This window comes from Micromys minutus (assembly GCF_963924665.1).
Source record: "Micromys minutus genome assembly, chromosome: 27".
NCBI lineage: Eukaryota > Metazoa > Chordata > Mammalia > Rodentia > Muridae > Micromys > Micromys minutus.
Genome location: NC_137962.1, coordinates 17,751,439 through 17,779,306, shown reverse-complemented (window position 1 = coordinate 17,779,306; position 27,868 = coordinate 17,751,439). Strand labels below are relative to the sequence as shown.

The 27,868-nt window shown below is 38.7% G+C and overlaps 2 pseudogenes across 2 annotated transcripts; one reads left to right on the top strand and one right to left on the bottom strand.

The window, feature by feature from the left end:
- Positions 1–363: 363 nt before the first annotated feature.
- On the bottom strand, positions 364–3,784 carry LOC308438152 (actin-related protein 2-like; annotated as a pseudogene). Its single transcript has 3 exons — positions 2,800–3,784; positions 2,208–2,357; positions 364–464 (listed from the first exon to the last, which is right to left on the bottom strand). The product of its transcript is annotated as an actin-related protein 2-like (transcript).
- A 19,895-nt stretch (positions 3,785–23,679) lies between these two features.
- On the top strand, positions 23,680–24,142 carry LOC308437804 (cytochrome c oxidase assembly factor 5-like; annotated as a pseudogene). Its single transcript has one exon. The product of its transcript is annotated as a cytochrome c oxidase assembly factor 5-like (transcript).
- Positions 24,143–27,868: the final 3,726 nt, after the last annotated feature.

Below are 27,868 nucleotides of genomic sequence, written 5' to 3'. Positions count from 1 at the left end.
ATGGTGTCTTTAGTAATAGGGACTTGCCTTCCATCTCTGGGGGATAGAAGGGCAATAACAATAGCCTATGTGTTCTGGGAGTCTCTTAGGCAATAGCTCAAAAGAAGGCTTCTCATACTGGTGTTAAATTTTTTGATGGATAGCTTATGGCTCTTTGGCTGAGCTTTGTCAGGCCAGATGAGAAAATTTAACTGTATGTGCATACACAGACTTAATATTTTTAGGGAGATGGTTAATAGTATAATTCCTAACAACATTTCCAAACACCCTTATTACTATTTTACCCATCTTTCTTAATTTGTCAAATTAAATTCTTAACTCTTCAGGACTAGTGTTGTGGGTATTTCCTCCCAGATTTGGGGATTAAAGGATGATTTGGCAATCTTTATTGGGAGGGGATTGTGGAGGATAGGGCTTGAGGACTGTCTGGTGAAGTTGTTGAATAGGGCAAGCTTCTGGAAGCCCTGTGAGAGAAGTGATGCAATATTGTGAAGGGACAAAGATAGCATCAGAATCGATAAAAGTTATTGCTGGCCACAGAGACTGTATGAGGTAGCTTTTCCAGCCTCTTTCATGAATCCAGAAGGTGTATCTGGCAAATGAATCCAGAAACCCCCGACCTTGCCTCATATCTGGGACTTCAGGTCCTCTGACTATTTCCAGGTAGCACTTTACCTCTATAATTCTCAAGAGGCAATTACCAGGGAAACGGACATGCTCCCTAATCCATATCCTCTCAGGTAGGAAGAGAGCAGAGCTGTTCCTCTTACTCTTGGCTGTTTGGGGGGCCCTGAGACACTACAAAGAACAGAGTGTCCCGAGAAGGCAGTTAATCCCTAAATCTCCTAGCTAACAACTGACAAGACACCTCCCTCTGTGTGCTCAATGTTGGAAAGACCTCATATTTGGGTACCATCTGACTTTCTGAGCTGACAAACAATATCAACAGGACTCATAAGTAGGATTTCCTGACAGATCTGCAAATACTCTTCCTGCAAGAACAAAAGCGGGCTGGGATGTAGCCTCCATGACTGTCCAAACATAGTTGACTACTGGTAAATTTTTTATTGTGGTTATTGTTGCTAAAATTGTAGCCCCAGGTCTCCTGAAAACACAACCCAGCAGGCACCCAGTCCCAAAGTCAATGTTAAGCCAGCAATTATAGTTAACCATGGCCACGACTGGCTCCTCTGTCCAGCTGCTTTTGTCAAGAAGCACTCATGAGAACTCAGATGCACAACTTTCAAGAATGGAACTGGGTATCATTACCTCAATGCTTCCAGAAGAACACAGCAGCATCTAGGAAATGTTGGTTCTTGAGCAATTTTCTATCTGCAATTTGACCTAGCAAAAGCATTTCCTTTAAAATGTTACTTTTTCACAGATAGAGTATACGAAATATACTCCGGGCTGATAGATGGACTTAAGGAACAAACAATCCCTAAGCCACACGGTAATAAAACACTAGGCTTTTTTTTTCCCTGTCATATGGAAACAGTTCCAGGCAGACCGAAAGAAGAAAACCCTACCAAGTCAAAGTACTGTAAATGAGGTTCATTCATCTTTGGTACCCAGAAAGCAGAAAGCCTCAAAAATCACAATAGAAAGACTACCCATTTGTTTCAGCACATAAAAACCTACCTCCAAACACTTTAGTTCTAAGCTTAATATTTCCCTAAAATGTTAACAGGAGAAGCTTCGGGCAGCTTCTTAACTGCTGAAAGCAAACACTATAGAGGAAATGCCCTCAAGGGCTCCGGGCTGACCACCCATCCTTTACCACCCCCACCCAGAATAAGGAAAAGCTCTTGTGAAAGTGTTTCTTATGTTAATAAAGACAGACGACCTAGAGTGCTGAAACTAAAGCTAGCAGCTTTAGAGCAATAAAGCAAAACCTGGAAGCCTACAGAATGATCTAAATGCCTACACAGAAAGAAACAAAGCAGTAGTAACCCTTTGCCCTCAGTTATGTCTGTAGAAAATTGGTTGCCTTAGACAACCAGATTTACCCATATTAACAAGAATTTAGCAATGCTTCCCCAAGACAGAACAAAACTTGACCTTCCTGTCAAAAGGGACAGAGAGGCCTCTTTCAGACCTGGAGTTGAATGAGTTCAAAGATTGGCAATAAAGATTTTTTTTTAAAAGAAAAAAAAAAAAAAAAGGAAAAAGAAAAAGCATTAGAGGCATGATGGGGACAAGCCTGCCATGTCTGGTCATCCAAAAGTTGTCTTTGTCTTTCATGATGTCTGCTAGGACTGCTCCGCCCAAGAACACTGTGTGCTTCCTGCGGAGTGGGTCTTCAATTCGGATCTTAAATTTTGAAAGTTTTTCTACATCTCCTTTCAGAACTTGTTCTAAGTAAAGCTGTTAAGGGAAGGATGAAGAGAGTGGGGGGCATATGGCCCATGGAGGTGCGACGAGGCCTGAGGGCAAGGGAGATGCCTCTGGGGGTCCATGTTGGGAATCCCTTCCCTGAGGGACCAGCCACACAACAGTATAGTATGGAATAGAGTTTATTCAGGTCATGAGAGAGTTAAGAGGGTGGTAGAGACAGAGAGAGAGAAGTAGAGGAGTAGAGGCCTGCCATGAGCACATGGGACAGGGGGGGGGGAAGGGAAAGGGGAGAGCAAGGCTGCAAGAGCACAAGGGCAAGAGAGGCCAAGAGAGAGAGAGGAGGGGGCAAGCAGTTCCTTTTATAGTGTCAGGTCACTGGGGCGGAGCATACCTGGCCACTGCTGGGTAACTAAGGTTGGGGTATACCTGGCTGTTGCTAGGTAACTAAGGGGTGGAGTTTACAGAATCCCAACAAAAGCTGTTTAAGCTCTTGCTCCAACCTCGATGGCAAGCCAGGATACATGGTAGAACCTCCAGAAAACGCAATGTGCTTGTAAAATTCAGATTTGGTATCAATGTCAGCTGCTTGGATTGTGTTAAAAAGCAACTCAGCAACACCAACCCCCTCAACATTGATCAAGTGAGGTTGAAATAAAGCTTCTGGTGCTTCAAATTTTTCTCTTCCAACCTTAATAATACGGCCATCTGGAAGTGTATATGACTCAACTAGCACTGTGGTCTCTAAGGCCAGCTTCTGCTCTTGCTCAATATTGTAACCCACATAACAAAGCTTTTCTTCAATCATGCAAACTGTCTCAAAATCAGCAGAATGGTTGAAGGCATAGCCTCAAAACAGCAGCAGCTTGAAGAGATACCTGGTAATATCCCTCCCAGCAATATCGAGTCTCCTTGTAAGGTGGGGGAGAGAAAAGCCTTCATATACTGGGCAAATGTGAGTGACACCATCTCCAGAGTCCACTACTACACCAGTCAGTAAACCTTGAGCATACAGAGTCAGAACTGCTTGGATGGCTACACATACACCAGAAAACTGGTAAGTTTCAAATATCACCTCTACAATCTTCTCTCTGTTTTTGGTTGGATACATGGGAGGTTCTGTAAGTAAGATTTTGAAGTTTTGGGTGTCTATATTGAGTTTCTCTGGTCCAAATGTGTAGTCCCATAGGTGTTTCATGTCATCCCAATTCCGCACAATGCCATTTTCCATAGGGTAGTTCACTTCCAACATGGAGCGCAGCTCACTTGCCTCATCACCAACCATAAGATCCTTGATTTCAATGTTTCCCACTTTGGTGGTTGATCTGATAATAGGTCTTCCAACCAAAGTTGGGAAGAGGTGTGCTGGAAAGTTAGAGACTGCATATTTACACTTCACAAACCCAGTGCCGTTGTTGCATACCACCACCTTCCTGACCTGGCTGTCCATGGTTCACCCTGGTGAGCTGCCTCCCGGCCTAGCCTGCTTTCTCTTTCACACAGCCCCAGCCTCTAGGGTAAGGATTCTTAAAAAGTGACAGAAGGAGACAGGGGAAGTAAGAGCCCAAGAAAGAGATATGAGTAGAATTGGAGTGTTTGCTGACATTAAAATGAGAGGTAGGGACTTCAGGGCACAGAACAGAGCCAGGCCCATCTGCCACCCGGACCGGCAGCTCCTAAAGGTTGAAAAACTGGTGGGTAGGAGATCTAGGCAGCCAGGGAGCAGAGAGACCTCTGCAGAGTGCTCACGGATAGACCCCCCCCCCCATCTGACCTGCCTGATCCAGGGACCAGGGACAGAACTTTGGAACTTCTGTTCCCACCTGGCGACTCTGAGGCATAGAACAGGGCTCGGCCCATCTACCACCTGGACAAGTGGAGATCCAGGGACACAGACCAGATACAAAAGAAAGGTGAGAACATATCACTTACAACAAGATGGCAAGAGGAAAGCAAAAGAGTATATCCCAAGGAAAACAAGACAACCTGGCAACACCAGAACCCAGCTTTCCCATAACAGCAAACATTGGAATGCCAAAAACTCCAGAAAAAGAAGACGCAGACCTGAAATCATACCTCAAGATGCTTAAACAAGAACAAGAGGAAAAGCAAATAGATTCAGAAGCTTTCAAAGAGGAAACAAGAAAAACACTCAAAGAACTCAAAGAACTAGAGAAAAACAGAACCAAAGAGATGAAGGAATGGAAGAGGGAATTTAAAACGAAAATTGACACAATAAAGAAAACACTAAAAGAGATAAACCTAGAGGTATAACACCTAAAAAAGAAATAAGAAGTCACAGGAGCAAGCATTTCCAATAGATTACAAGAGATGGAAGAGAAAATGTCGGGGGCAGAAGACAACATTGTAAACATAGACAAAACAGCCAGAGAAGATGCAAAAAACAAAAAGCTCCTAACCCAAAATGTCCAGGAAATCCAGGACACAATAAGAAGACCAAACCTAAGGATAATAGGAATAAAAGAGGGAGAAGAGTATCAACTAAGAGGCACAGTAAATATCTTCAACAAAATCGTAAAAGAAAACTTCCCTACCCTCAAAAATGAGATGACCACGAGCATAAAAGAAGCCTTCAGAACTCCAAATAGGTTGGACCAGAAAAGAAATACCTCCCGATACATAATAGTCAAAACACCAAGTGCCCAAAGCAAAGAAAGAATACTAAAAGCAGTAAGGGAAAAAGGTCAGGTAACAAATAAAGGCAGGCCAATCAGAATCACACCCGATTTCTCAACAGAGACTATGAAAGCTAGAAGAGCATGGACAGACAACATGCACACCCTAAGAGAGCAAAAGTGCCAGCCCAAGCTGTTATACCCAGCAAAACTATCAATCACCATAGATGGAGAGATGAAGATATTTCAAGACAAATCAAAATTTACACAATATCTGAAAACAAACCCAGCACTACAACAAATTATAGGTGGAAAACCCAATACAATGAGGGAAAATACAGCCTAGTAAAAACAAAAAGCTCCTAAACAAGAAAACCAAAAGAAGAAAAAGACACACATACAACTCAACCCACAAAAGCAATAATGGCAGGAAACAGAAACAACTATTCCTTGATATCTATTAACATAAATGGACTCAACTCCCAAATAAAGAGACAAAGGCTATCAGACTGGATACATAAACAAAATCCAGCCTTTTGCTGAATACAGGAAACTCATCTCAGAGACAAAGACAGACACTATCTCAGAGTAAAAGGGTGGGGAAAAAACTTCCAAGCAAACAGCCCCAAGAAGCAAGCTGGAGTGGCTATTCTAATATCGAATAAAGTAAATTTCCAACCAAAAGTTATCAAAAAAGATACGGAAGGACACTTTTTACTCATTACTGGGGAAATCTGTTAGGAGGAACTCTCAATCCTTAACATATATGCTCCAAATAAAAAAGCACCCACATTCATAAAAGAGACCCTACTAAAGCTCAAAAAATACAATTTACCCAACACAATAATAGTGGGAGACTTTAATACCCCATTCTCACCAATGGAAAGATCATGGAAACAGAAACTGAACAAGGATACTGCAAAACTAGCAGAGACTTTGAACCAACTATAATTAATAGATATCTACAGAACATATCATCCTAAAGTAAACGAATACACCTTCTTCTCACCACCCCATGGCACCTGCTCAAAAACTGACACATAATTGGACACAGAATGAGCCTCAATCGATATAAGAAGATTGAAATACTCCCATGCATCCTCTCAGATCACCATGGTCTACGGCTGGTCTTTAACAACAACAAAGACAAAAAAAAGCCCACATACACATGGAAACTAAACAACGCTCTGTTAAAGGATAGCAGGGTCAAAGAAAAAATAAAAAAAGAAATTAAGGATTTTCTAGAATTCAACGAAAACGAAAACACAACATACCCAAACCTATGGGATGCAATAAAAGCAGTACTGAGAGGAAAACTCATAGCCCTAAGTGCTTCCAAAAAGAAACTGGAGAGAGCTCATATCAGCAACCTGACAGCACAGCTAAAAGCCCTAGAACAAAAGGAAGCATATATACCCAAGAAGAGTAGATGGCAAGAAATAATCAAAATTCGGGCAGAAATAGACCAAATAGAAACAAAAGGAACCATTGAAAAAAATAAACAAAACCAAGAGTTGGTTCTTTGAGAAAATCAACAAGATTGATAAACCCCTAGCCAGACTAACTAGAGGGCAAAGAGAGAGTATACAAATTAACAAAATCAGAAAGGAAAGTGGAGACATAACAACAGAAACTGAGGAAATTCAAGAAATCATCAGATCCTACTACAAAAACTTATACTCCACAAAATTGGAAAACCTGGAGGAAATGGATGAATTCCTACACAGATACAAGATCCTAAAGTTAAACCAGGACCAAGTAAACCATCTAAATAACCCTATAACACCTAAAGAAATAGAAGAAGTCATCAAAAGCCTCCCAACCAAAAAAAGCCCAAATCCAGACGGGTTCAGTGCAGAATTTTATTAGACATTTATTGGGGATATAACACCAATACTATCCAAACTATTCCAAAAGATGGAATCAGATGAAATACTACCTAACTCATTTTTTTGAGGCTACAATAACCTCAAAGACTCTACAAGGAAAGAGAACTTCAGACCAATCTCACTTATGAAAATTGATGCAAAAATAATCAACAAAATCCTTGCAAACCGAATCCAAGAACACATCAAAACGATCATTCATCATTACCAAGTAGGCTCCATCCCTGGGATGCGGAAATGGTTTAATATAAAGAAATCCATCAATGTAATCCACCATATAAACAAACTCAAAGAACAAAATCACATGGTCATCTCACTAGATGCTGAGAAAGCATTTGACAAAATTTAACACCCCTTCATGTTAAAAGTCCTGAAAAGAACAGGAATCCCAGGTCCATAATTAAACATAATAAAAACAATATAGAGCAAACCAACAGCCAACATCAAACTTAACGGTGGCAAATTTGAAGCAATCCCACTAAAATCAGGGACTCGACAAGGCTGCCCACTCTCCCCCTACCTATTCAACATAGTACTGGAAGTCCTGGCTGGAGCAATTAGACAGCAAAAAACAGATCAAGGGGATACAAATCAAAAAGGAAGAGATAAAAACATCACTCTTTGCCGATGACATGATAGTGAATTTAAGTGACCCCAAAAATTCCACCAGAGAACTTCTACAGCTGATAAACAAGTTCAGCAATGTGGCTGGATACAAAATTAACTTAAAGAAATCAGTAGCCTTCCTATACTCAAAGGACAAACATGTGGAGAAATAAATTAGGGAAAAGGTACCCTTCACAATCGTCACAAAAACTATGAAATACCTTGGTGTGACTCTAACTAAGCAAGTGAAGGACCAGTATGACAAGAACTTCAAACCTCTAAAGAAGGAAATTGAGGAGGATCTCAGAAAATGGAAAGGTCTCCCATACTCATGGATTGGAAGGATCAACATTTTAAAAATGGCCATCTTACCAAAAGCATTCTACAGATTCAATGCAATCTCTATCAAAATTCCAACCCTGTTCTTCATGGAATTGGAAAGATCAATGTGCAATTTCATATGGAATAACAAAAGACCTAGAATAGCGAAATCCATCCTCAACAACAAGAAAACATCTGCGGGAATCACTATCCCTGACCTCAAGCTACATTACAAGGCAATTGTGCTGAAAACTGCATGGTATTGGTACAGAAATAGGCATGTGGATCAATGGAATAGAATAGAAGATCCAGGAATGAGCCCTCATGTATATGGTTACCTGATTTTTGACAAAGGAGCAGTAAACATTCAATGGAAAAAGGACAGCCTATTCAACAAATGGTGCTGGTCCAACTGGCACTCAGCATGCAAAAGAATGAAAATAGACCCTTTCTTATCTCCTTGTACAAAGCTCAAGTGTAAGTGGATCAAAGATCTCCACATTAAACCAGATACACTGAAACTATTAGATGAGAAAGTAGGGAAAAATTTACAACATATAGGCACAGGAGTAAATTTTCTGAACAAAACACCAATGGCTCAAGCTCTAAGGTCAAAGATTAACAAATGGGACTTAATGAGATTGCAAAGTTTCTGTAAGGCTAAGGACATTGTCAAGAAAACAAAACAGCAGCCGACAGAATGGGAAAAGGTCTTTACCAACTCCACATCAGATAGAGGCCTAATATCTAAGGTATACAAAGAACTCAAAAAGCTTGACCAGAGAATCAAATAACCCTATTAAAAAATGGGGTACAGAGCTAAACAAAACGTTCTCAGTTGAGGAATATCGAATGGCTGAGAAATATCTGAGGAAGTGCTCGACATCTTAGCCATCAGGGAAATGCAAATCAAAACATCCCTGAGATTTTACCTTGTACCAGTCAGATTGGCCAAGATCCAAAACTCAGATGACAATGGATGCTGTTGAGGTTTTGGAGAAAGAGGAACACTTCTTCACTGTTGGTGGGGTTGCAAACTAATACAACCACTCTGGAAATCAGTCTCGCAGTACCTCAGAAAATTGGCCATAATACTACCTGAAGACCCAGCTATTCTACTTCTGGCCATATACCCCAGAGACACCTTAGTACACAACAAAGATATATGTACCACAATGTTCATAGCAGCTCTATTTATAATAGCCAGAAGCTGGAAAGAACCCAGATGTCCTTCAGAAGATGAATGGATACAAAAATTGTGGTACATTTATGCAATGGAATACTACTCAGCCACCAGAAACAATGACTTAACCAAATTCTTAAGAAAATGGCCGCATCTAGAGAATATCATTCTGAGTTAGATAACCCAGTCACAAAAGAACAGACATAATATGCAGTCACGGATAGTGGGATGCTAATCCCAGAGGCTTGCAGTGCCCCAGAAACAACTCACAGACTGTATGAAGTCCAAGAAATAAAAAGAAAAGAAAACAAAACAAAACAAATAAATCTTTACACAACAAGAAAACTTTGACTATTTCCATGTTACGTTTTGTTTTACATGTACTTTATACTCATTGTAACTATTAAGTTTTCAATGCATACTATCAAACCTTTAAAAAAAATCAAGTATTGACTAAAAAATATATTCATATAGTTTTATGTAAAAATTATTTTAAAATCTGAAAAAAAGCACTGACAAAAATGTATTGTATAATTTTATGCAAAAATGCTTAAAATCTGTACATTTATCTTTGTTTTATAAAATAAAGTTGTTAAAAAAAAAAGAAAATGGCTGCTTCTAGAAAATATTATCCTGAGTGTGATAACCCAGTCACAAAAGAACAGACATAATATGCAGTCACTGATAGTGGGATGCTAACCCCAGAGGCTTGCACTGCCCCAGAAACAACTCACAGACTGTATGAAGTCCAAGAATTAAAGAAAAAAAAAAAAAAAACTACCAGTAAGTTTGAACTGATAAGAAGGTACATACAAAGTTAATCTCAATTCCTCTTCCTTCCTCTCTTGTTCCCTCTTCTCCCTTTCTTTTTCCCTTCTCATCTCACTTGACAAGAACAAATTTAAAGGAAATTATATCAAAATGTTTGCACATACAAATCTGAACAGTTCTTTTGTATAATGAACTTTTATCTCTAAAAATGTTCTAAAAAAGAAGAATTTGTTTAAAAGAAATACTCAAATCTAAACCATTTAATTTAAAATTTTCATTAGCATGCAATGTTACAGATTTCTTTATGGTTTGGGGATTGTTTTGTTTTGGCTGTTGTTGTACTGCTGAGAATCAAGTTTAGGGCCTTTTTTATCCTGCGTAAGCACTCTACCAATGAATCATATCCCTTTCCTTTGTGATAATTTTACACACACACACACACACACACACACACACACACACACACACACATCTCTCCACCATCTCCTCATTCTCTTCCAGCTTACACTTTATCTCTCAACATTTGCCTGTATACCATATGTGTTCTATTAGTAACAGAACTATCCCTCTTCCTTAAATTCTTTTATACTTTTTATGTGTCCTTTTCATGCTTTCTGTACTGTACCCACACCTACTCCCACATAAAAACACATATCTAAAAAAACATTGTCTTCTTAAGCTGGGACATCTACTTTTCCAGTTGTATCCATTTTTTTTGTAAAATTTCATAATATCACTATTATTATTGAGTAAAATACCATTAGGTATATGAGCTATATTTTCATGAGTCATTCAATTGACAATGGACATCTAGGTTGTTTCCATTGCCTTGCAATTGTGATGTACAAAAATTTCTATGGTACAATGTGGAGTGCTCTGAACAACATTTGAATAAACAATCTTTGCAGAAAAAAAATAAAATGAGAGGTAGACATATTGAATAGATTTATAAACTTAAACAAATAGATTTACAAATTTAAACACTTAGGATAATAAATCACAAATTTCTTTTAAAATCATTATTTGGTTTATATATAATTTTGTCATTCGTTAAAGATGAAAGCAAACATCCAGTCTTAAGAAATGCTGCTTCACATAAACATACAGTATGGAAATATATGGTATGAAATATATGGTAGAGATATTTTGTACCATTTCTGCAATTGTTAGATATTCTGTTTTTATCCCAACCCAAAACTCATTTAATGATGTTTTAAAAGTGAAACTGAGGTTTTAAACTTGTGTTGATGAAAAATTAGTCAAATTTTAAATATTTTCTACTTTGGTTGAGAATGATTAACTAGTCTAGCAAAGTGATTTAGAATCAAAATTCAAAGGGAAGTATTCCTTAAGTTGTCTTCAGGAACTTCAGGTGCCCTCTTTTAACTCTTAGAATTTAATTTTAGAAAATTTCTTTCCAGTTATGAACTCATGTGCAGATATAAACATTTACAAAGACTTGCTTTCCACCTTCTTCTACATGTTAACTTCTTTTTTGTGCAACATTGAATTTTATTGGTAATATGCTACAACTTCTTCCTTGAAGTGACAAGGTGAAATTATCAAAAATTAAAAAAAAATCTGGCAGGACACTCGTTATAATTATGTTATGAAAAATAACCAAATGAGATTCTGTTTGGTTACAATATAACTTGGTCAGTACTCTGTTCTCTTAATAAGCACTTGGATTCTGTCGTAATCTCATAACTGAGGTCCAGGTTTCTTCAAAGGTTTTAAGGCAAATGGTTGTAAAGGGCACAGCACTCCTGGGAAGCAGGAGTGACTTTGGTGATGCTCTTGGCTGTAAGGGCCTGTGGATGGGTCAGCAGTGAAGAAAAGAGAACCTACCATACAGGACATTTTAGTTTTTGCAATTAAGTAAGTAGATTTGTAATATTCAAGTAATGATTTTTGTTGATGGTGACAAATTTCTCTAAAACATTTTTATGTGAAAAATTTAGCATTCTCTGAATTATGATGTTTTTGCATGGCTGGTTTTATGATTGATACAACCAAAACTTCCATACAAATTAAGCAAGGAGGTTTTGTTTATAGTTAAGATTGGTAGAAGTAAATATATTCTGTTTAAACAATCAAATGTATCTCTTTCTGGGTTTCTCCTCTTGGTGTGCTGCAGCCTGTGGTATAGAATCTTTTATTGTCAGTGATGCTCTTCTGTTTAAATTCTATCACTTGGCCAGAACCAAAAATATCTTGTTATAAAATATAAATAAATTCTCAAGACAAAACCATCCTGAAATTATGAGTTTTCGTTTGTTTTAAAGTTAATTTTAAAGTCGACTCCAAATTTATGTGCCCAGATAATTGAGAAATATTGTTAGAGTTTTAATCTTAACTTTTATTTGCTTTGATCGAACACTTATATTTCTGTAGAACAAGGAGATAGCAGAAATATCTAAATTCAGATATTGTAACACAGTACCATTCACACATATACAAATTTGATATTTAGATGCTAACAAATGACAGTGGGAAAATAGTTTTTTTGTAATTAAGTCATTATGTTTTCATAAGAACAGGAACATTTGCACACACAGCCAAAACACTGCAATTAAGAGCATTTGGCATTCTCTAATCTGAGCCAAGGCATTTAGACAGCATTTGCAGGTGTTAAGTGACAGATTGGTGTGCTCAGCATGAAATGTACAGGTTGTGTATTTAGAGCCAATGTCACAGGGAAGTTTCTTGATTCAACGCCTTTGATTGCTTCCAGAAATACCCATGCATTTATTTTTTAATTAATTTTTGGTTTAATTAATTAGTGTATTCAGAAACTTTTTTTATTATTGCCAAAATTTTCATAGCCCTCATATCCAGCTTTGCTAACCCACATGGGGTCATCATCTATAGCTTAAGAAGCTTCGAACTAAGGGATGTGGACAACCTCTAGGGGGAAAAGGGTCATAGAAATTACTTTTTCTCAAGACTTTATTTTAGTTCTGTGAATCAGAATCTTTCTCAGAAGCATGACTTCCAGATTAGAAGGATGAATGGTGTTTGGAATAAACTAGGAACTTTGTAGTAATTTGTTACAGCAAACGTAGTAAATACAAAATCTTCTTGGCAGACTGCTTTGTCTGGCTGCCTCCCAACATGGAGGGAATCTTTATTAAGGGCAAACCCTAAACAGTCTTGAGTTTTAAGCTGATATAGGAGGATAGTACTATAGCAGTTCCTTACTCATGCGTGGATGATGAGGGAGGGAGAAGATGGTACCAGGATTAGAGTGTGCCATGCCTTTGGGACTCCAGGAACTTGATCAGGACTCCCACACAAAACATATATCACTATCATATTCAGAATACCCTCTCTTTAGTACATTTCTTTGTGTGGTCTGTAGTTTCTGGGTAACTCTTTGGACTCAAAATTCCTAATCTGTAAATAAAATTAAATACAAGTTCTTTCAGTTTTCTCAGTGTTAGTTCCCACAGCCTTCTCTTGTCCTTGCAAACATATAGAGACACAGAGAATAACCCAGCATTTGCATTGAGATCTCTATGCCATCATGGTCAGTTATCCTTAAACTTTCACCTAATTTGTCTAGAAAAAATACTTCACACAGTAAAAATGTCAGAACAAGGTATGTGTCACATTTTTCATATTTCTTCTGAAGCAAAGGTTGGTTTCAGCTGGAGTGGAGGAAAGGAAGTATGTAGCCTGCTTCCTTGAAGTCTTCATTGTTGAGTTTTGTTGTAAATTATTTGTTATATCCTATGTCTAACAGAAGAGGGTGCAATTAGACAGCTAATTTTATATTTCCAGTGAATGGCTATGTGATTTTTGCCTTTTGTGATTTTGTGTTAAATGTTTAAACCTGATTACAACTAATTTAGTTTTTAAAATAATTTCAATACATATTTAAGGATAGAATAATATCTAAACATCTGTATTATGTGCCCACTGACACTAGATTCAGGGTGTGTATTTAACTTCTCTAAAAAATAAAAAAATGAAATGGTAATGTCATTTTAACCTTAAGTCTTTTTTTTCTACCCATAATTAGCAACCATAATTAATTTCATATTTTTTTTATCTCTCATGCTCCTGGGTTCTAAATGTCATAATTATATACCTATTTGTACTTTAATGTATTGATTTGCAAACTTTTTTGTATATGTAGTCCCATACCTTGGTTTGTCTTTGAGTTGGTGACGACGGATCTCTAGACAACAGGTCTCCAGATCTCCCTTGTTCTTTCAAAGGGAAAAATTGAAGGTGTCCCTTCATGTCCTTCTCTGCATGCTTCTTTTATTTTATTCTGAAGATGAGAAAAGCTCTTAAGTTTCCGCTTCAGCTCACTATTTTGTTCTTTAATTTTATTCACTTTGCATCCAGACCATTATTGTGTGAACACAGAATACTCTTAAATTACTCAGAGTAGAGTTGCTCTGTGTATTCTATTTTTCAGCTGCTTATTTTCTTCTGTAATGATGTTTCTTCTTACACCATTTTCTCCAAAATGTTTGGTGATTCTTATTTGTTGCATGTCTTTGAAAATCTCAGTCATTGTCACCACCCTCCAGTGATGGCTGAGACTCCTCATCCCTCTAGAGTTGGCAGCTCTTCCAGAGGCAATGTCACTTACTTAGGTCATGGTTCCCCAGCCTGGTTCCCAGTGTTCTATAGAAATAAGTGGAGGTTGACTGTGGAATGAACTACAAAAGCTTTGGATAGTCTGAACTTCTGCTTTGGGATTACACTACACTGAAAAAGCTAAATTGAAAAAAAGTAATATTTGAAACATTTAGATGCCGCAAAATATTTCAAATGTGTATGGAAACAAAATCAGAATATATTTTTTTGATTCAGTGTGATCTTACTTGCAAATGTATCTAAAGTTGAAAACTAAGTTAGACCAAAAGCAATCTACAGATTCAATGCAATCCCCATCAAAATTCCAACCCAGTTCTTCATTGAGTTGGAAAGATCAATGTGCAATTTCATATGGAATAACAAAAGACCTAGAATAGCGAAATCCATCCTCAACAACAAGAAAACATCTGCGGGAATCACTATCCCTGACCTCAAGTTATATTACAAGGCAATTGTGCTGAAAACTGCATGGTATTGGTACAGAAATAGGCATGTGGATCAATGGAATAGAATAGAAGATCCAGGAATGAGCCCTCATGTATATGGTCACCTGATTTTGGACAAAGGAGCAGTAAACATTCAATGGAAAAAGGACAGCCTATTCAACAAATGGTGCTGGTCCAACTGGCACTCAGCATGCAGAAGAATGAAAATAGACCCTTTCTTATCTCCTTGTACAAAGCTCAAGTGTAAGTGGATCAAAGATCTCCACATTAAACCAGGTACACTGAAAGTATTAGATGATAAAGTAGGGAAAACCTTAGAACACATAGGCACAGGAGAAAATTTCCTGAACAAAACACCAATGGCTCAAGCTCTAAGGTCAAAGATTAACAAATGGGACTTAATGAGATTGCAAAGTTTCTGTAAGGCTAAGGACATTGTCAAGAAAACAAAACAGCAGCCGACAGAATGGGAAAAGATCTTTACCAACTCCACATCAGAGACAAACAACCCTATTAAAAAATGGGGTACAGAGCTAAACAAAACGTTCTCAGTTGAGGAATATCGAATGGCTGAGAAACATCTGAGAAAGTGCTCCACATCCTTAGCCATCAGGGAAATGCAAATCAAAACAACCCTGAGATTCCACCTTACACCAGTCAGATTGGCCAAGATCCAAAACTCAGATGCCAGCAGATGCTGGCGAGGTTGTGGAGAAAGAGGAACACTTCTCCACTGTTGGTGGGGTTGTAAACTGATACAACCACTCTGGAAATCAGTCTGGTGATATCTCAGAAAATTGGACATAGTTCTACCTGAAGACCCAGCTATTCCACTTCTGGGCATATACTCCAGAGACACTTTAATATACAACAAAGATACATGCACCACAATGTTCATAGCAGCTCTATTTATAATAGCCAGAAGCTGGAAAGAACCCAGATGTCCTTCATGATGAATAGATACAAAAATTGTGGTACATTTACACAATGGAATACTACTCAGCCACCAGAAACAATGACTTAACCAAATTCTTAAGAAAATGGCTGCATCTAGAGAATATCATTCTGAGTGAGATAACCCAGTCACAAAAGAACAGACACAATATGCAGTCACTGATAGTGGGATGCTAACCCCAGATGCTCGCACTGCCCCAGAAACAACTCACAGACTGTGTGAAGTCCATAAAAAAAAGAAAACAAAACAAAACAAAACAAAAAGTCATGCTCAATCCTTAAACATCAAGAATACATTGACAAATTCTGGGTTACAACCTGTATTACATGTACTTTTTGCTCATTGTAAAAAAAAAGAAAAAAAAAAAAAGCCAAGCACTGACACAGTTGTATTTGTATACATTTATGCAAAAATGTTTAAATTTTTTTTATCTTTGTTTTTTAAAATAAAGTCTAATTTCACTTTCAAAAACCCCAAATATCTGTTATGTCAATGTAAAAATTATTCTTCTAAAAAATGCAAAATTTCTTTTTTTATTTTTGGTACATTTCATGTTACTTTCTCCTAGACTGTAATTTTATAAACATACTAATGTATATACAATACACAATCTTTTTATATATGAAATAAATTAAATGAATAAAAATTCAGAAATATATTTTAATATTTTTCTACTTTGAAGTAAAACTATATTTGACAAACTAAAAAAGAAAAGTATGTTAGTTTTTTTCGTTTCTTTATTCTTTTTAAATTTTAAATTCATTTATTTATTCACTTTACATTCCAGTATCAGCCCCTACCCCCCAAAGCTAAATTCTTTAAATAGGACTCCTCATGAGTAGGGACCCCAAATTCCACATCTGTATGACACTTGTTCAACTATGTTCACAGCAGCTTTATTCATAATAGCTAAAAACTGGAAACAACCTAGATGTTCCTCAACAGACGCATAGAGAAATAAAATATGTTACATCTATACAATAGTATATTACTTAGCTGTTTAGAAAATAACACCATAAAGTTTTCAGGCAAATGGATGGTACCAGTGTGAAAGTCCATCCTTAGTGAGGTAACCCAGGCACTGAAAAAACAAACATAGTATGTACTCTTTTATAAGTGGATATTAGCTAGTAAGTAAAAGATAATCATGCCACAATCCACAGACTTAGAGAGGCTAAGTAACAAGGAGGGTTTAAGGGGGATGCACGGATTTTCCTAGGATAGGGAAATTGAGTAGATTTTGTGGGTAGATTGGGGGCAGATGTGGATGAGAACAGGAAGAAAATTTTAATTAAGTTATATTATTAGTTATATTATATATTTGAAGCACCATTAAAGAAATTAAGATTTTGTTCTTTGTCTTATCTGGCAACATACAAGATATTCTCTCTCTGGAAACCTACTGGCCAGCTCTGCAAGAGAATTAGCCTTTCTTCCTCATTCCATATCTTTATCTCATTTGCCAACACTGAGGTAGTTCCTCCCTGGAAATCCACTGGCCACATTGTCCAGGGAATCAGGTAAGTGTTGAGGTTTGGTTTTGCTGCATATTGTAATGTTAAGTTTGGGCTCCCAAGATCTGGAGCCCACATGTAGACCTCAAAGACACTATGTGACCTTGCCTTCACGTTATTTCTGATTGGTAAATAAAGATGCCAACAGCCAATAGCTAGGCAGAAGAGACATAGATGGAGTTTAGGATTCCTGGGCTTGGGGTCAGAGGAGAAATAAGAGGGAAAGAAGAAGGTGCAGGAGGAAGATGCCATGGGTTAGGTGAGTCATGAAAACATGGCCTCAAGGGCTGGCCAGTTGGAGTTAAGAGCAGCTCAGCTGAAACATAGTAAGTATTAACTCAGGGTTATCAATAGGAAAGTAGATTCTAATAACATAGAAGATAGATATGTACCCAGATTTTGTGCTGATTAAGGCTTATTATAAATATAAGGTTGTGTGTGTCTTTTTCTAGGAACTAAATGGTCAAAGGTGAGATAGAAATCCCAGATTGGGATTAAAAATTTCAAGAACAGAAAAGTGAATTTTTATTCTTCTTTCCATACTCTGATCCCAGTTCCCAGGTTTTATCCCCAGCTTGGTAGAAGACCACTTTCTGCAACCTCTTCTTTTCTGCCTCCAATTCCCAGGAAACTAAATAGACCCTCTCCTCAGCCTTCTTCATCCTTTGGCTACTTTGACTTTGACTACTTGTCAAAACCTAAGGCATTCTATCTCTGGAAACTCTCAGGTATTGTTGACTTGGTAATCAGATTCTCTTGGCAAAACTAGCTTTCCTTCTTCCTGTGGATCCTCTCAACCCTGCTTTCTAGCTCATCTTAATCTCTGTGTATAAATTTCTAATTCCTAAAAACAATCTTGTATAGTCATTTAAATATCAGAAAAATAGACTTAAAACTAAATCTTATCTAAAGAGATAGGGAAGAATAGTACATATGCATCAAAGGAAAAGTCCATCAAGAGAATATTATAATTCTAAAGTTTAGATTAAATAACATATTGAGTCTCACATAGTGATAGTGGGTGAAAAGATTTTTAAACTGACTGTACATCTAATAGAGGTATGATATTTCAAATATATATAAATAAAACTAGACATCAAAAAATAAATAACCAATTAAAATGGGATATAGATCTAAAAAGAAAGTTCTGAAAAGATGAAATGCAAATGGCTAAGAAACAATGAAAGAAATGTTCAATATCCTTAGTCACCAGGGAATACAAATCAAAACTACATTTATATTTCTTTTTACACCTGTCAGAATAGCCAAGATTAATAAAAGAACTGACAGCTTATGATGGGATGCTGTGGGAAAGCAGATGACAGATCCCAGAACAGCCTTGCAAGTGCTCTTCCAACTGAGCCCACAGAAACCTTGTCCCAGGAGGGATAGCCTGGAACCCCTAGAAGCCAGCTAGTGTAGTGTACTCTGGGATCAGGTCCTTTCTGACCCAGCAAGAGGGCAGGGTGACCCCCATCAAGACTCAGGACCCACCTGAACATGGCTGAGCTCCCAGAATAGCCTCACAAGAGCTCTCCCACCTGACCCATGGAGACAGAACAGAGTCACTGCAATCAGAACTCACTGTCTGCCTACAAAGAGCCAAACACCCAGAAGCAATTTTCCTCCTAAGCTCATGGGCCCTGGAGAGACAGGCACCAGTCACCGACAGCAAGATCACCTATAATCACAGATAACAAGATGGCAAGAGAAAAGCAAAGAACCTAAGCAATGGAAACCAAGACAACCTGGCAACATCAGAACCCAGATCTCCCACCACATCAAGACTTAGACTTGAAATCATACTTCATGATGATGATGGAGATCTTAGAGAAGCACATAAAAAACTCCCTTAAACAATTACAGGAGAACCTGGGAAAAATCACTCAAAGAATGACAGGAAAGCACAACCAAACAAGTGAAAGAATAGAAAATGCAAATATAAAAAATAAAGAAAACACAAAAAGAGACAACCTGGAGATGGAAAACCAAAAAAAGAAATCAGGAGTCACAGATCCAAGCATCACCAACAGACTACAAGAGATGGAAGAGAGGATCTAAGGGGCAGAAGACAACATAGAAAACAGACAAAACAGAGAAGATGCAAAAACCAAAAAAATTTCTAACCCAAAATGTCCAGGAGATCCAGGACGCAATGAGAAGACCAAACCTAAGGATAATAGGTGTAGTAGAGGGCAAAGAATATCAACTAAAAGGCACAGTAAATATCTTCAACAAAATCATAGCAGAAAACTTTCCTGCCCTTAAGAATGAGATGACCACGAACATACAGGAAGCCTACAGAACTCTAAATAAATTGGACCACAAAAGAAACTCCTCTCAACACATAATAGTCAAAACACTGAATATTCGAAACAAGGAAAGAAGCCTAAAAGCTGTAAGGGAAAAGAGGACAAGTAACATATAAAAGCAGACCAATCAGAATCATACCAGACTTCTAAACAGAGACTATGAAAGCTAGAAGATCCAGATAGACATCGTAGAGACCCTAAGAGATCACAAATGCCAGCACAGGTTACTATATCCAGCAAAACTCTCAATTACCATAGATGGAAAAAACCAAGATATTCCAAGATAAAACCAAATTTACACAATATCTGTCTACAAATCCAGCCCTACAAAAGATGATAAATGGAAAAATCCAACACAAGCAAGAAAACTACAGCCAAGGGGGAAAAAAAGCACACAAACTTAAGTCTACTTCTAACAACAAAAAATAGTAAGAAACAAAAATCACTATTCCATAATTTTTTAACATCAATGGACTCAATTTCCAAATAATAAGACATAGATTATCAGACTGAATATGTAAACAGGATCCAGCATTTTGCTGCATACAGGAAACTCATCTCAGAGACAAAGACAGATACTACCTCAGAGTAAAAGGCTGGGAAAAACCTTCCAAGCAAATGGGCCCAGGAAACAAGCTGGAGTGGCTATTCTAATATTAAATAAAATAGATTTTCAGCCAAAAGTTATCAAAAAAGATACGGAAGGACACTTTTTTACTTATCACAGGAAAAATCTATCAAGATGAATTCTCAATCTTGAACATCTACACTCCAAATACAAGGGTACTCACATTTATAAAAGAAATCTTACTAAAGTTTAAAGCATGTATTACACCACACACAATAATAGTGCAAGACTTCAACACCCTACTCTCATCAGTGGACAGATCATGGAGACAGAAACTGAACAGAGGCACAGGGAAACTAGCAGAGGTTATGAACCAACTGGAATTAGCAGACAACTACAGGACATTTCATACAAAAATAAAAGAATATACTTTCTTCTCAGTACCGCATGGTACCTTCTCCAAAGCTGACCATATAGTTGGTCACAAAACAGGTCTCAACAGATACAAGAAGATCCAACTACTCCCATGCATCCTATCAGATCACCATGGACTAAGGCTGGCCTTTAATAACAACAAAAACATCAAAAAGCCCACATAAACATGGAAGCTGAACAATGCTCTGCTCAATAATAGCTTGGTCAAGGAAAAAATAAAGAAAGAAATCAAGGAGTTGTTAGAATTTAACAAAAATGACACCACTACATCCCCAAACTTATGAGATGCAATGAAAGCAGCAATAAGAGGAAAACTCATAGCTCTGAGTGCCTCCAAAAAAACCTGGAGAAAGCATAGACTAGCAGCTTGACAGCATAGTTGGAAGCTCTAGAACAAAAAGAAGCAGATACACCCAAGAGGAGTAGACTGCAGAAACTAATAAAACCCAGAGCAGAAATCAACCAAATAGAGAAAAAAAGAACTATCCAAAGAATCAACAAAATCAAGATCTGATTTTTATTTTTTGAGAAAATCAACAAGATCGATAAACCCTTAGCCAGCCTAACAAGAGGGCAAAAAAAAAGAGTATCCAAATTAACAAAATCAGAAATGAAAGTGGAGATATAACAACAGAAACTGAGGAAGTTCATGAAATTATCACGCCCTAGTACAAAAGCCTATACTCAACAAAACTGGAAATTCTGAAGGAAATGGATAAATTTCTAGACAGATATCAGATACCAAAGTTAAATGAGGATCAGATAAACCATCTAAACAGTCCCATAACACCTAAGAAATTGAAACAGTCATCAAAAGCCTCCCAACGGGGGGGGGGGGGGGCAAGGCCCAAATGGATTTAGTGGAGAATTTTATCAGACTTTTATAGAAGACCTAATACCTATACTCTCCAAACTATTACACAAAATAGAGACAGAAGGAACACTACCCAACTTGTTCTTTGAAACCACAATTATTCTCATACCTAAACCACACAAAGACACTACAAAGAAAGAGTACTTTAGACCAGCTTTCCTCATGATTATTGACACAAAAATACTCAATAAAATTCTTGCAAACCAAATTCAAGAACACATGAAAACAATCATCTACCATGACCAAGTAGGCTTTATCCCAGGGATGCAAGAATGGTTCAATATTGAGAAATCCATCAATGTAATCCACCATATAAACAAACTCAAAGAAAAAAGCCACATGATCCTCTCACTAGATGCTGAGAAAGCATTCAACAAAATTCAACACCTCTTCATGATAAAAGTCTTGGAAAGATCAGGAATCCAAGGCTTATACCTTAACACAGTGAAAGCAATATACAGCAAACCAATAGCCAACATCAAACTAAATGGAGAGAAACTTGAAGCTATTCCATTAAAATCGGGGACTAGACAAGGCCGGCCACTGTCCCCCTACCTATTTAATATAGTACTGGAAGTCCTGGCCAGAGCAATTAGACAACAAAAAGAAATCAAAGGGGTTCATATTGGAAAGGAAGAAGTCAAATATCACTATTTGCAGATGATATGATCGTATACTTAAGTGACCCCAAAAATTCCACCAGAGAATTTTTACAACCAATAAGCCACTTTATCAAAGCGATTGGCTATAAAATTAACTCAAACAAATCAGTAGCCTTCATCTACTCAAAGGATAAACAGGCTGAGAAAGAAATTAGAGAATCAACACCCTTCACAAAGAGTATAAAATACATTTGAGTGGCTCTAACCAAGCAAGTGAAGGATCTGTATGACAAGAACTTCAAGGCTCTGAAAAAGAAAATTGAAGAAGATCTCAGAAGTTGGAAAGATCTCCCATGCTCATGGATTGGAAGAATCAACATTGTAAAAATGGCCATCTTGCCAAAAGCAGTATACAGATGCAATACGATCCCATCAAAATTCCAACCCAATTCTTCATAGAGTTGGAAAAAGCAATTTGCAAATTTATTTGGAATAGCAAAAATCCTAGAATAGCAAAATCTATTCTCAAGAATAAAAACACTTTTGGGGACAGGCACTCAGGCCATCTGCCACCAGGAACAGCGGAAATCCAGGGACACAGGCCTGGTGAGACTGCACAGGGAGTAGCTGGGGAGCAGAGAGGTCTGTGCCTAGTGCTCAGAAAGTGCACCCCTCCATTGGTTCAGGGGAGCAGGAACCCTGCCTTAGGGTCTCTGTTTCCACCTGGCAGGCCCAAGCATGCAGAACAGGCATGCAGGCCATCTGCCACCACGAACAGCAGAGATCCAGGGACACAGACTTGGTGAGACTGTGCTGCTAGTAGCTGGGGCTCAGAAAGGTCTGGGTCGAGCGCCCGGTTAGCACCCCCCCCCATTGGTTCAAGGGAGCAGGAACTCTGCCTTAGGGACCTGGCTTCCAACAGGAGGGCCCCAGCGTGCAGAACAGGCGCTCAGGACATCTGCCACCAGGAACAGCAGAGATCCTGGGACACAGGCCAGGTACACGGGAGAAACGAGAACCAATCACTGACAACAAGATGGCAAGAGGAAAGTGAAGGAACATACCCAAGGGAAACCAAGGCAACCTGGCAACACCAGAACCCAGCTCTCTCATCATCGCAAACAGTAGAATGCCAAACACTGCAGAAAAAGAAGACTCAGACCCGAAATCTTACCTCAAGATGATGATAAAGATCTTTAAACAAGAACGGGAGGAAAAGCATAAAGGAATTTAAAGCTTTTAAAGAGAAAACAAAAAACACTCAAAGAAATCAAAGAATTAGAGGAAACCAGGTACACTGAAATTATTAGAAGAGAAAGTAGGGAAAACCTTAGAACACATACGCACAGGAAAAAATTTCCTGAACAGAACAGCTCGTGCTCTAAGGTCAAAGATTGACAAATGGGACTTAAGGAGATTGCAAAGCTTCTGTAAGGCTAAGGACACTGTCAAGAAAACAAAATGGCAGCCAATGGAGTGGGAAAAGATCTTTACCAACCCCACATCTGATAGAGTCCTAATATCCAAGGTATATAAAGAACTCAAGGTGGCCCCCGCCCTTTCGGGCGGTCGAGGATGACCAAAGGCAGAGGTCTGGTGTGGTGAGGGCGGTGGGCTCCGCCATGCCCCGGTATTATGAGGAAAAGCCGGAGGGCGGCGCGTGCGCGGGCGTGAAGTAAGATCTGGGTGCATCTCTGCTGCAGTCGGCCTGTGTGCTCCAGGAAGGAAAATCCCCGCAGCAGTGTTTGAAGGAAGGATACTGCAGGGCTTTGCAGTACTCGTTTTTTGAGTGTAAAAGATCAATGCTGGATGCCAGATCAAGATTCAGAGGAAGAAAAGGATATTGATAATGCAAGATAAAAACCACCCAGAATTTTTCTCGGTCTCTCACAGGAAAGAACCAAAATAGGAAGCATGGTAGCTGCTGCATCTGCTCAACCTCCGGGCCAGGTGTTCCTCCTCAGGACACCAGAGAAAACACATCAGTGCTGTTTCTGAATGATTCTGTTGGTTGACGTCATTTATAGAAGACCCATGGTACTGAACAACTCTGGGTTAAGATCTTACTGTTTTGGGAATTGCCTAATGGGGAAGATTATGTTCAAGGATGACTCTCCGATCAGATTACACAGTATGTGCATCCAGGAGGCCACATGAGATCAGCACAGTTAGTAACATAGAACCTGTGCTCAGCTTCCTCCAACTCTTGTTTCTGTTTCTTGGCTTCAGTTTTGGGCCAGCCCTCTCCTCTTAAAGGGGTGATAGCAGCCACAGTCCACATCCTCAAGATATGGGTTCCAAGATGAGAGTATGAGCTGGCCCACAAATCCCACCTTACTGAAGAACTCTAGTCTTCCTTGGGTCATGATCCTGCTCCATCCTTGCTGATCTTGGCTAGATCCTGGTCCTGTACTATACCGACACAGGATGAGTGATGGGCCTCATCCCTAAACACTGGGATTTGCAGCAAATGGATAAGACAGATGTTCACTCTAGATAACAAAGGTTAGAGACATAAAGGGTCTGGGAAAGTATAGAATCCTGATCATTTTATTTGGACCACTTAACACAGTAGAGAGCCACCAGGACACTAAATCTTCAGTGTTGTTCTTGCCATTGAACAGGGAGTCATTGTAGCTTCTATATTGTTCTGTAGTTCACTGGGGCTAAGGCAATCAAGGATTGGGAAGTTCACTTGCTGATTTAAAGTTTTGGAAGCTGTGAGGATTTCCCTAGGGTGTCACTGCCCCCACTGGCAGTGGAGGTGCTGCACCCCTCAGTCCTGCTGCCCATGTCCCAAACTTGGTGTTTGTGTGCAGTGTGGAGAAGTGTGCGTTCTAGGCTAGGAAGCTCGACCACTGGGCTGCACCTCCCATTAGTGCTTCAATTTCAATGGAGAGTGAGATGTGTTGTATGAAATGCCTCCATTTGACTAGATATAGCTGTATTTGGAGAAAGTCACATGTCTCACAATTGAACCTTGAATTATACAATCCCGTGGATTTTATTTAGAGTGTTCCTGGAGCATGTAGCGGTCACCACTATCTACTTCCAGAACAGTCTCATCCTTTTCAGAAACTGCACTCGTTAGCACTCTGTCCTCCTTCCCTCTGTTCTAGATCTGTTAGATGAGTGAATTATATAGCCCGGCCTTTTCTGAGTTTAAAGGTTTATGTGCCTGCAGCACCAGTCTGTAATGGAGTAGTGCTGAGTAGCATTCCACAGTAAACAGATGCCATGTGACTTTCTCCATCCAACAGAGGAGCTCTGAGATGTTTCTACTGTGGGGCTTTGACTAATGCTATGACCATCTGTGGAAAAGTTCAAAGTTTTTCATTTAATACATGCCTTAGGGCTGTATTATGACAGACTTGATTATATTTTCTACAGTGCTTTTACCACCATTTCATGCTCTTTTGGGATCTAGGCTCCAGCACCCCTCACAACTGTTCATATCGCTGACAGACATTCTGCTTGGGATGGAGAGGCATCTAATTGGGATCTTGGTTTGCATTTCTCTAGTGTCCAATAATCCGAGCATTTTTTCATGTGTTCACTGGTTTTCTATGCTGCCTTTGCAGAATGCTTATTTCAGTCTACAGTCCAGCTTTCAGCTGGGTGACCTTTTTATTTTCCTGTAAGTTTTTTTTTTTAACTGTTGACTCATCTCTTAAAGATTAATTGGCATTTTTTTTCTCAACTTGGGGTTTGTCCTTTTCAGTTTCTTAATATTCTCTGAAGCAGTTTTATTTTTATACTTTGCTTTTATGTGTCTTACCTCAGGCTGGCCAGGAATCCCCAAAGCATTGAACACAGTATTTTCACCCCTTCCTTCCCAGGAGGAACACACCACTGCTCTTGGCTAGAGCAGTTTTCATATTGGAAAATGACAGTGTGTTTTTTCTTTCAGTGTACCCTAAGAAACCATTCCTAACCCAAACACACAGAAGATTATATCTTCATTGAAGAAGTTTTAAATTTTACCTCTTACCTGTAAGCCTGTGCTCTCAAAGTAATTTTATATACCTTTATCCATGACCATATTTTAAATTAAATAGAAATAATAAACCTTAGCATGGCTAAGTATGTAGTTCTGTATACATCATGATGAGCACATCCACAGTGCAGTGCAGTTGGCCTGCATCCACCTCAGAAAACGCAGTGAGAACCCATCTAATGGCCCCCAGCCACTGCCAGGCCGTCCCTTCTGCTCTGTCCTTGGATATTCTCTCTCCACAGTAATCACTATTCTCTGTCTGGTCTCTGAATTTGAGTACCCTAAGTGCCTGATATTCGTGGACTGTGTGTGTGTGTGTGTGTGTGTGTGTGTGTGTGTGTGTTTCAGGAATGAGGTGAGGATTGGCTTATTTCATGTAGCAGAATACTATGAATGTTCGTATCATGTATCAGAGTTTTTTTTTTCCTTTGTAAAGACAAATAGTGTTTTAGTGTGTGTTGAGTGTATATTGTATGTATCTTGTTACTTACTCATTCAGCTGTGGGTACCTCAGTTGTTCTCACCCTGGAGCTCCTGACTATGCTGTGAACATGTAAATACAAATATCCCTAGAACCCTGCTTTCAGTCCTAGCACATAGGCAGCAGACTGTATGTCATAGGGTAGTCATAGGGTAATTCTGTTTTTATTAGTAGGCACTGCCAAAGTTTCCATAGCAGCCACACTATTTTATGTTCCTATCAGCAGTGCACAAAGATAGAAATGTCCTTGTGAATCTTACTCTTTTGTAGTGGCCATTCTAGTGGGCGTTAAGATCGACCAGTGCTTCTGCTTCCTAGTTCCCTGACTACTGATGTCACGTGCTCTATATGCTTGGTGGCCTTCTTTATATATCGTTGGAAGAAATCTTTTTAGGTCCTCTGCCCATTAATAGTTGGGTTGTTGGCTCTGGTTAAATTTTTGGTAGTCGTGTACATAAAAGCATTGACCCACAGGGAGCTGACTCTAGCTTGCCCTGGGAATCCTAGTTTTAGCTCTTAGCTTTGCTCTTTGATGCATTTTGAGTTAATCTTTGTGTGTGATGTAAGGTCTGACTCTCTACTCTTCACGTGTGGATATCTAGCTTCACATGTAGCCCTTTGGTGAGAAACCATCCCGCCATGCATGCTGGGACTATTTCTGAGCACAGTCTCTCCTGTGCTTCTGTCTGCCTTCATGCAACGCCACTGCTTTGATTGATAATTTGAAAATTATAATAAAAATTTGAAATCAGAAAGTGTTTGTTCTATAATAAAAATCTGAAGTCAGAAAAAAAAAGAACTCAAGAAGCTAGACACCAGAGAATCAAACAACCCTATTAAAAATGGGGTAGAGAGCTAAACAAAAAGTTCTCAAATGAGGAACATCGAATGGCTGAGAAGCATCTAAGGAAGTGCTCGACATCATTAGCCACCAGGGAAATGCAAATCAAAACAACCCTGAGATTCCACCTCACATCAGTCAGAATGGCTAAGATCAAAAATTCACATGACAGCAGATGCTGGTGAGGATGTGGAGAAAGAGGAACACTTCTCCACTGTTGGTGTGGTTGTAAACTGGCACAACCACTCTGGAAATCAGTCTGGCAATTCCTCAGAAAATTGGACATAGTACTACCTGACGACATAGTTATTCCACTTCTGGGCATATACCCCAGAGAAGCTCCAACATACAACAAAGATGTATGCACCACAATGTTCATAGTAGCCCTATTTATAATAGCCAGCAGCTGGAAAGAATCTATATGTCCTTCAGTAAATGAACGGATACAAAAACTGTGATATTTTTACACAATGGAGTACTACTCAGCTATCA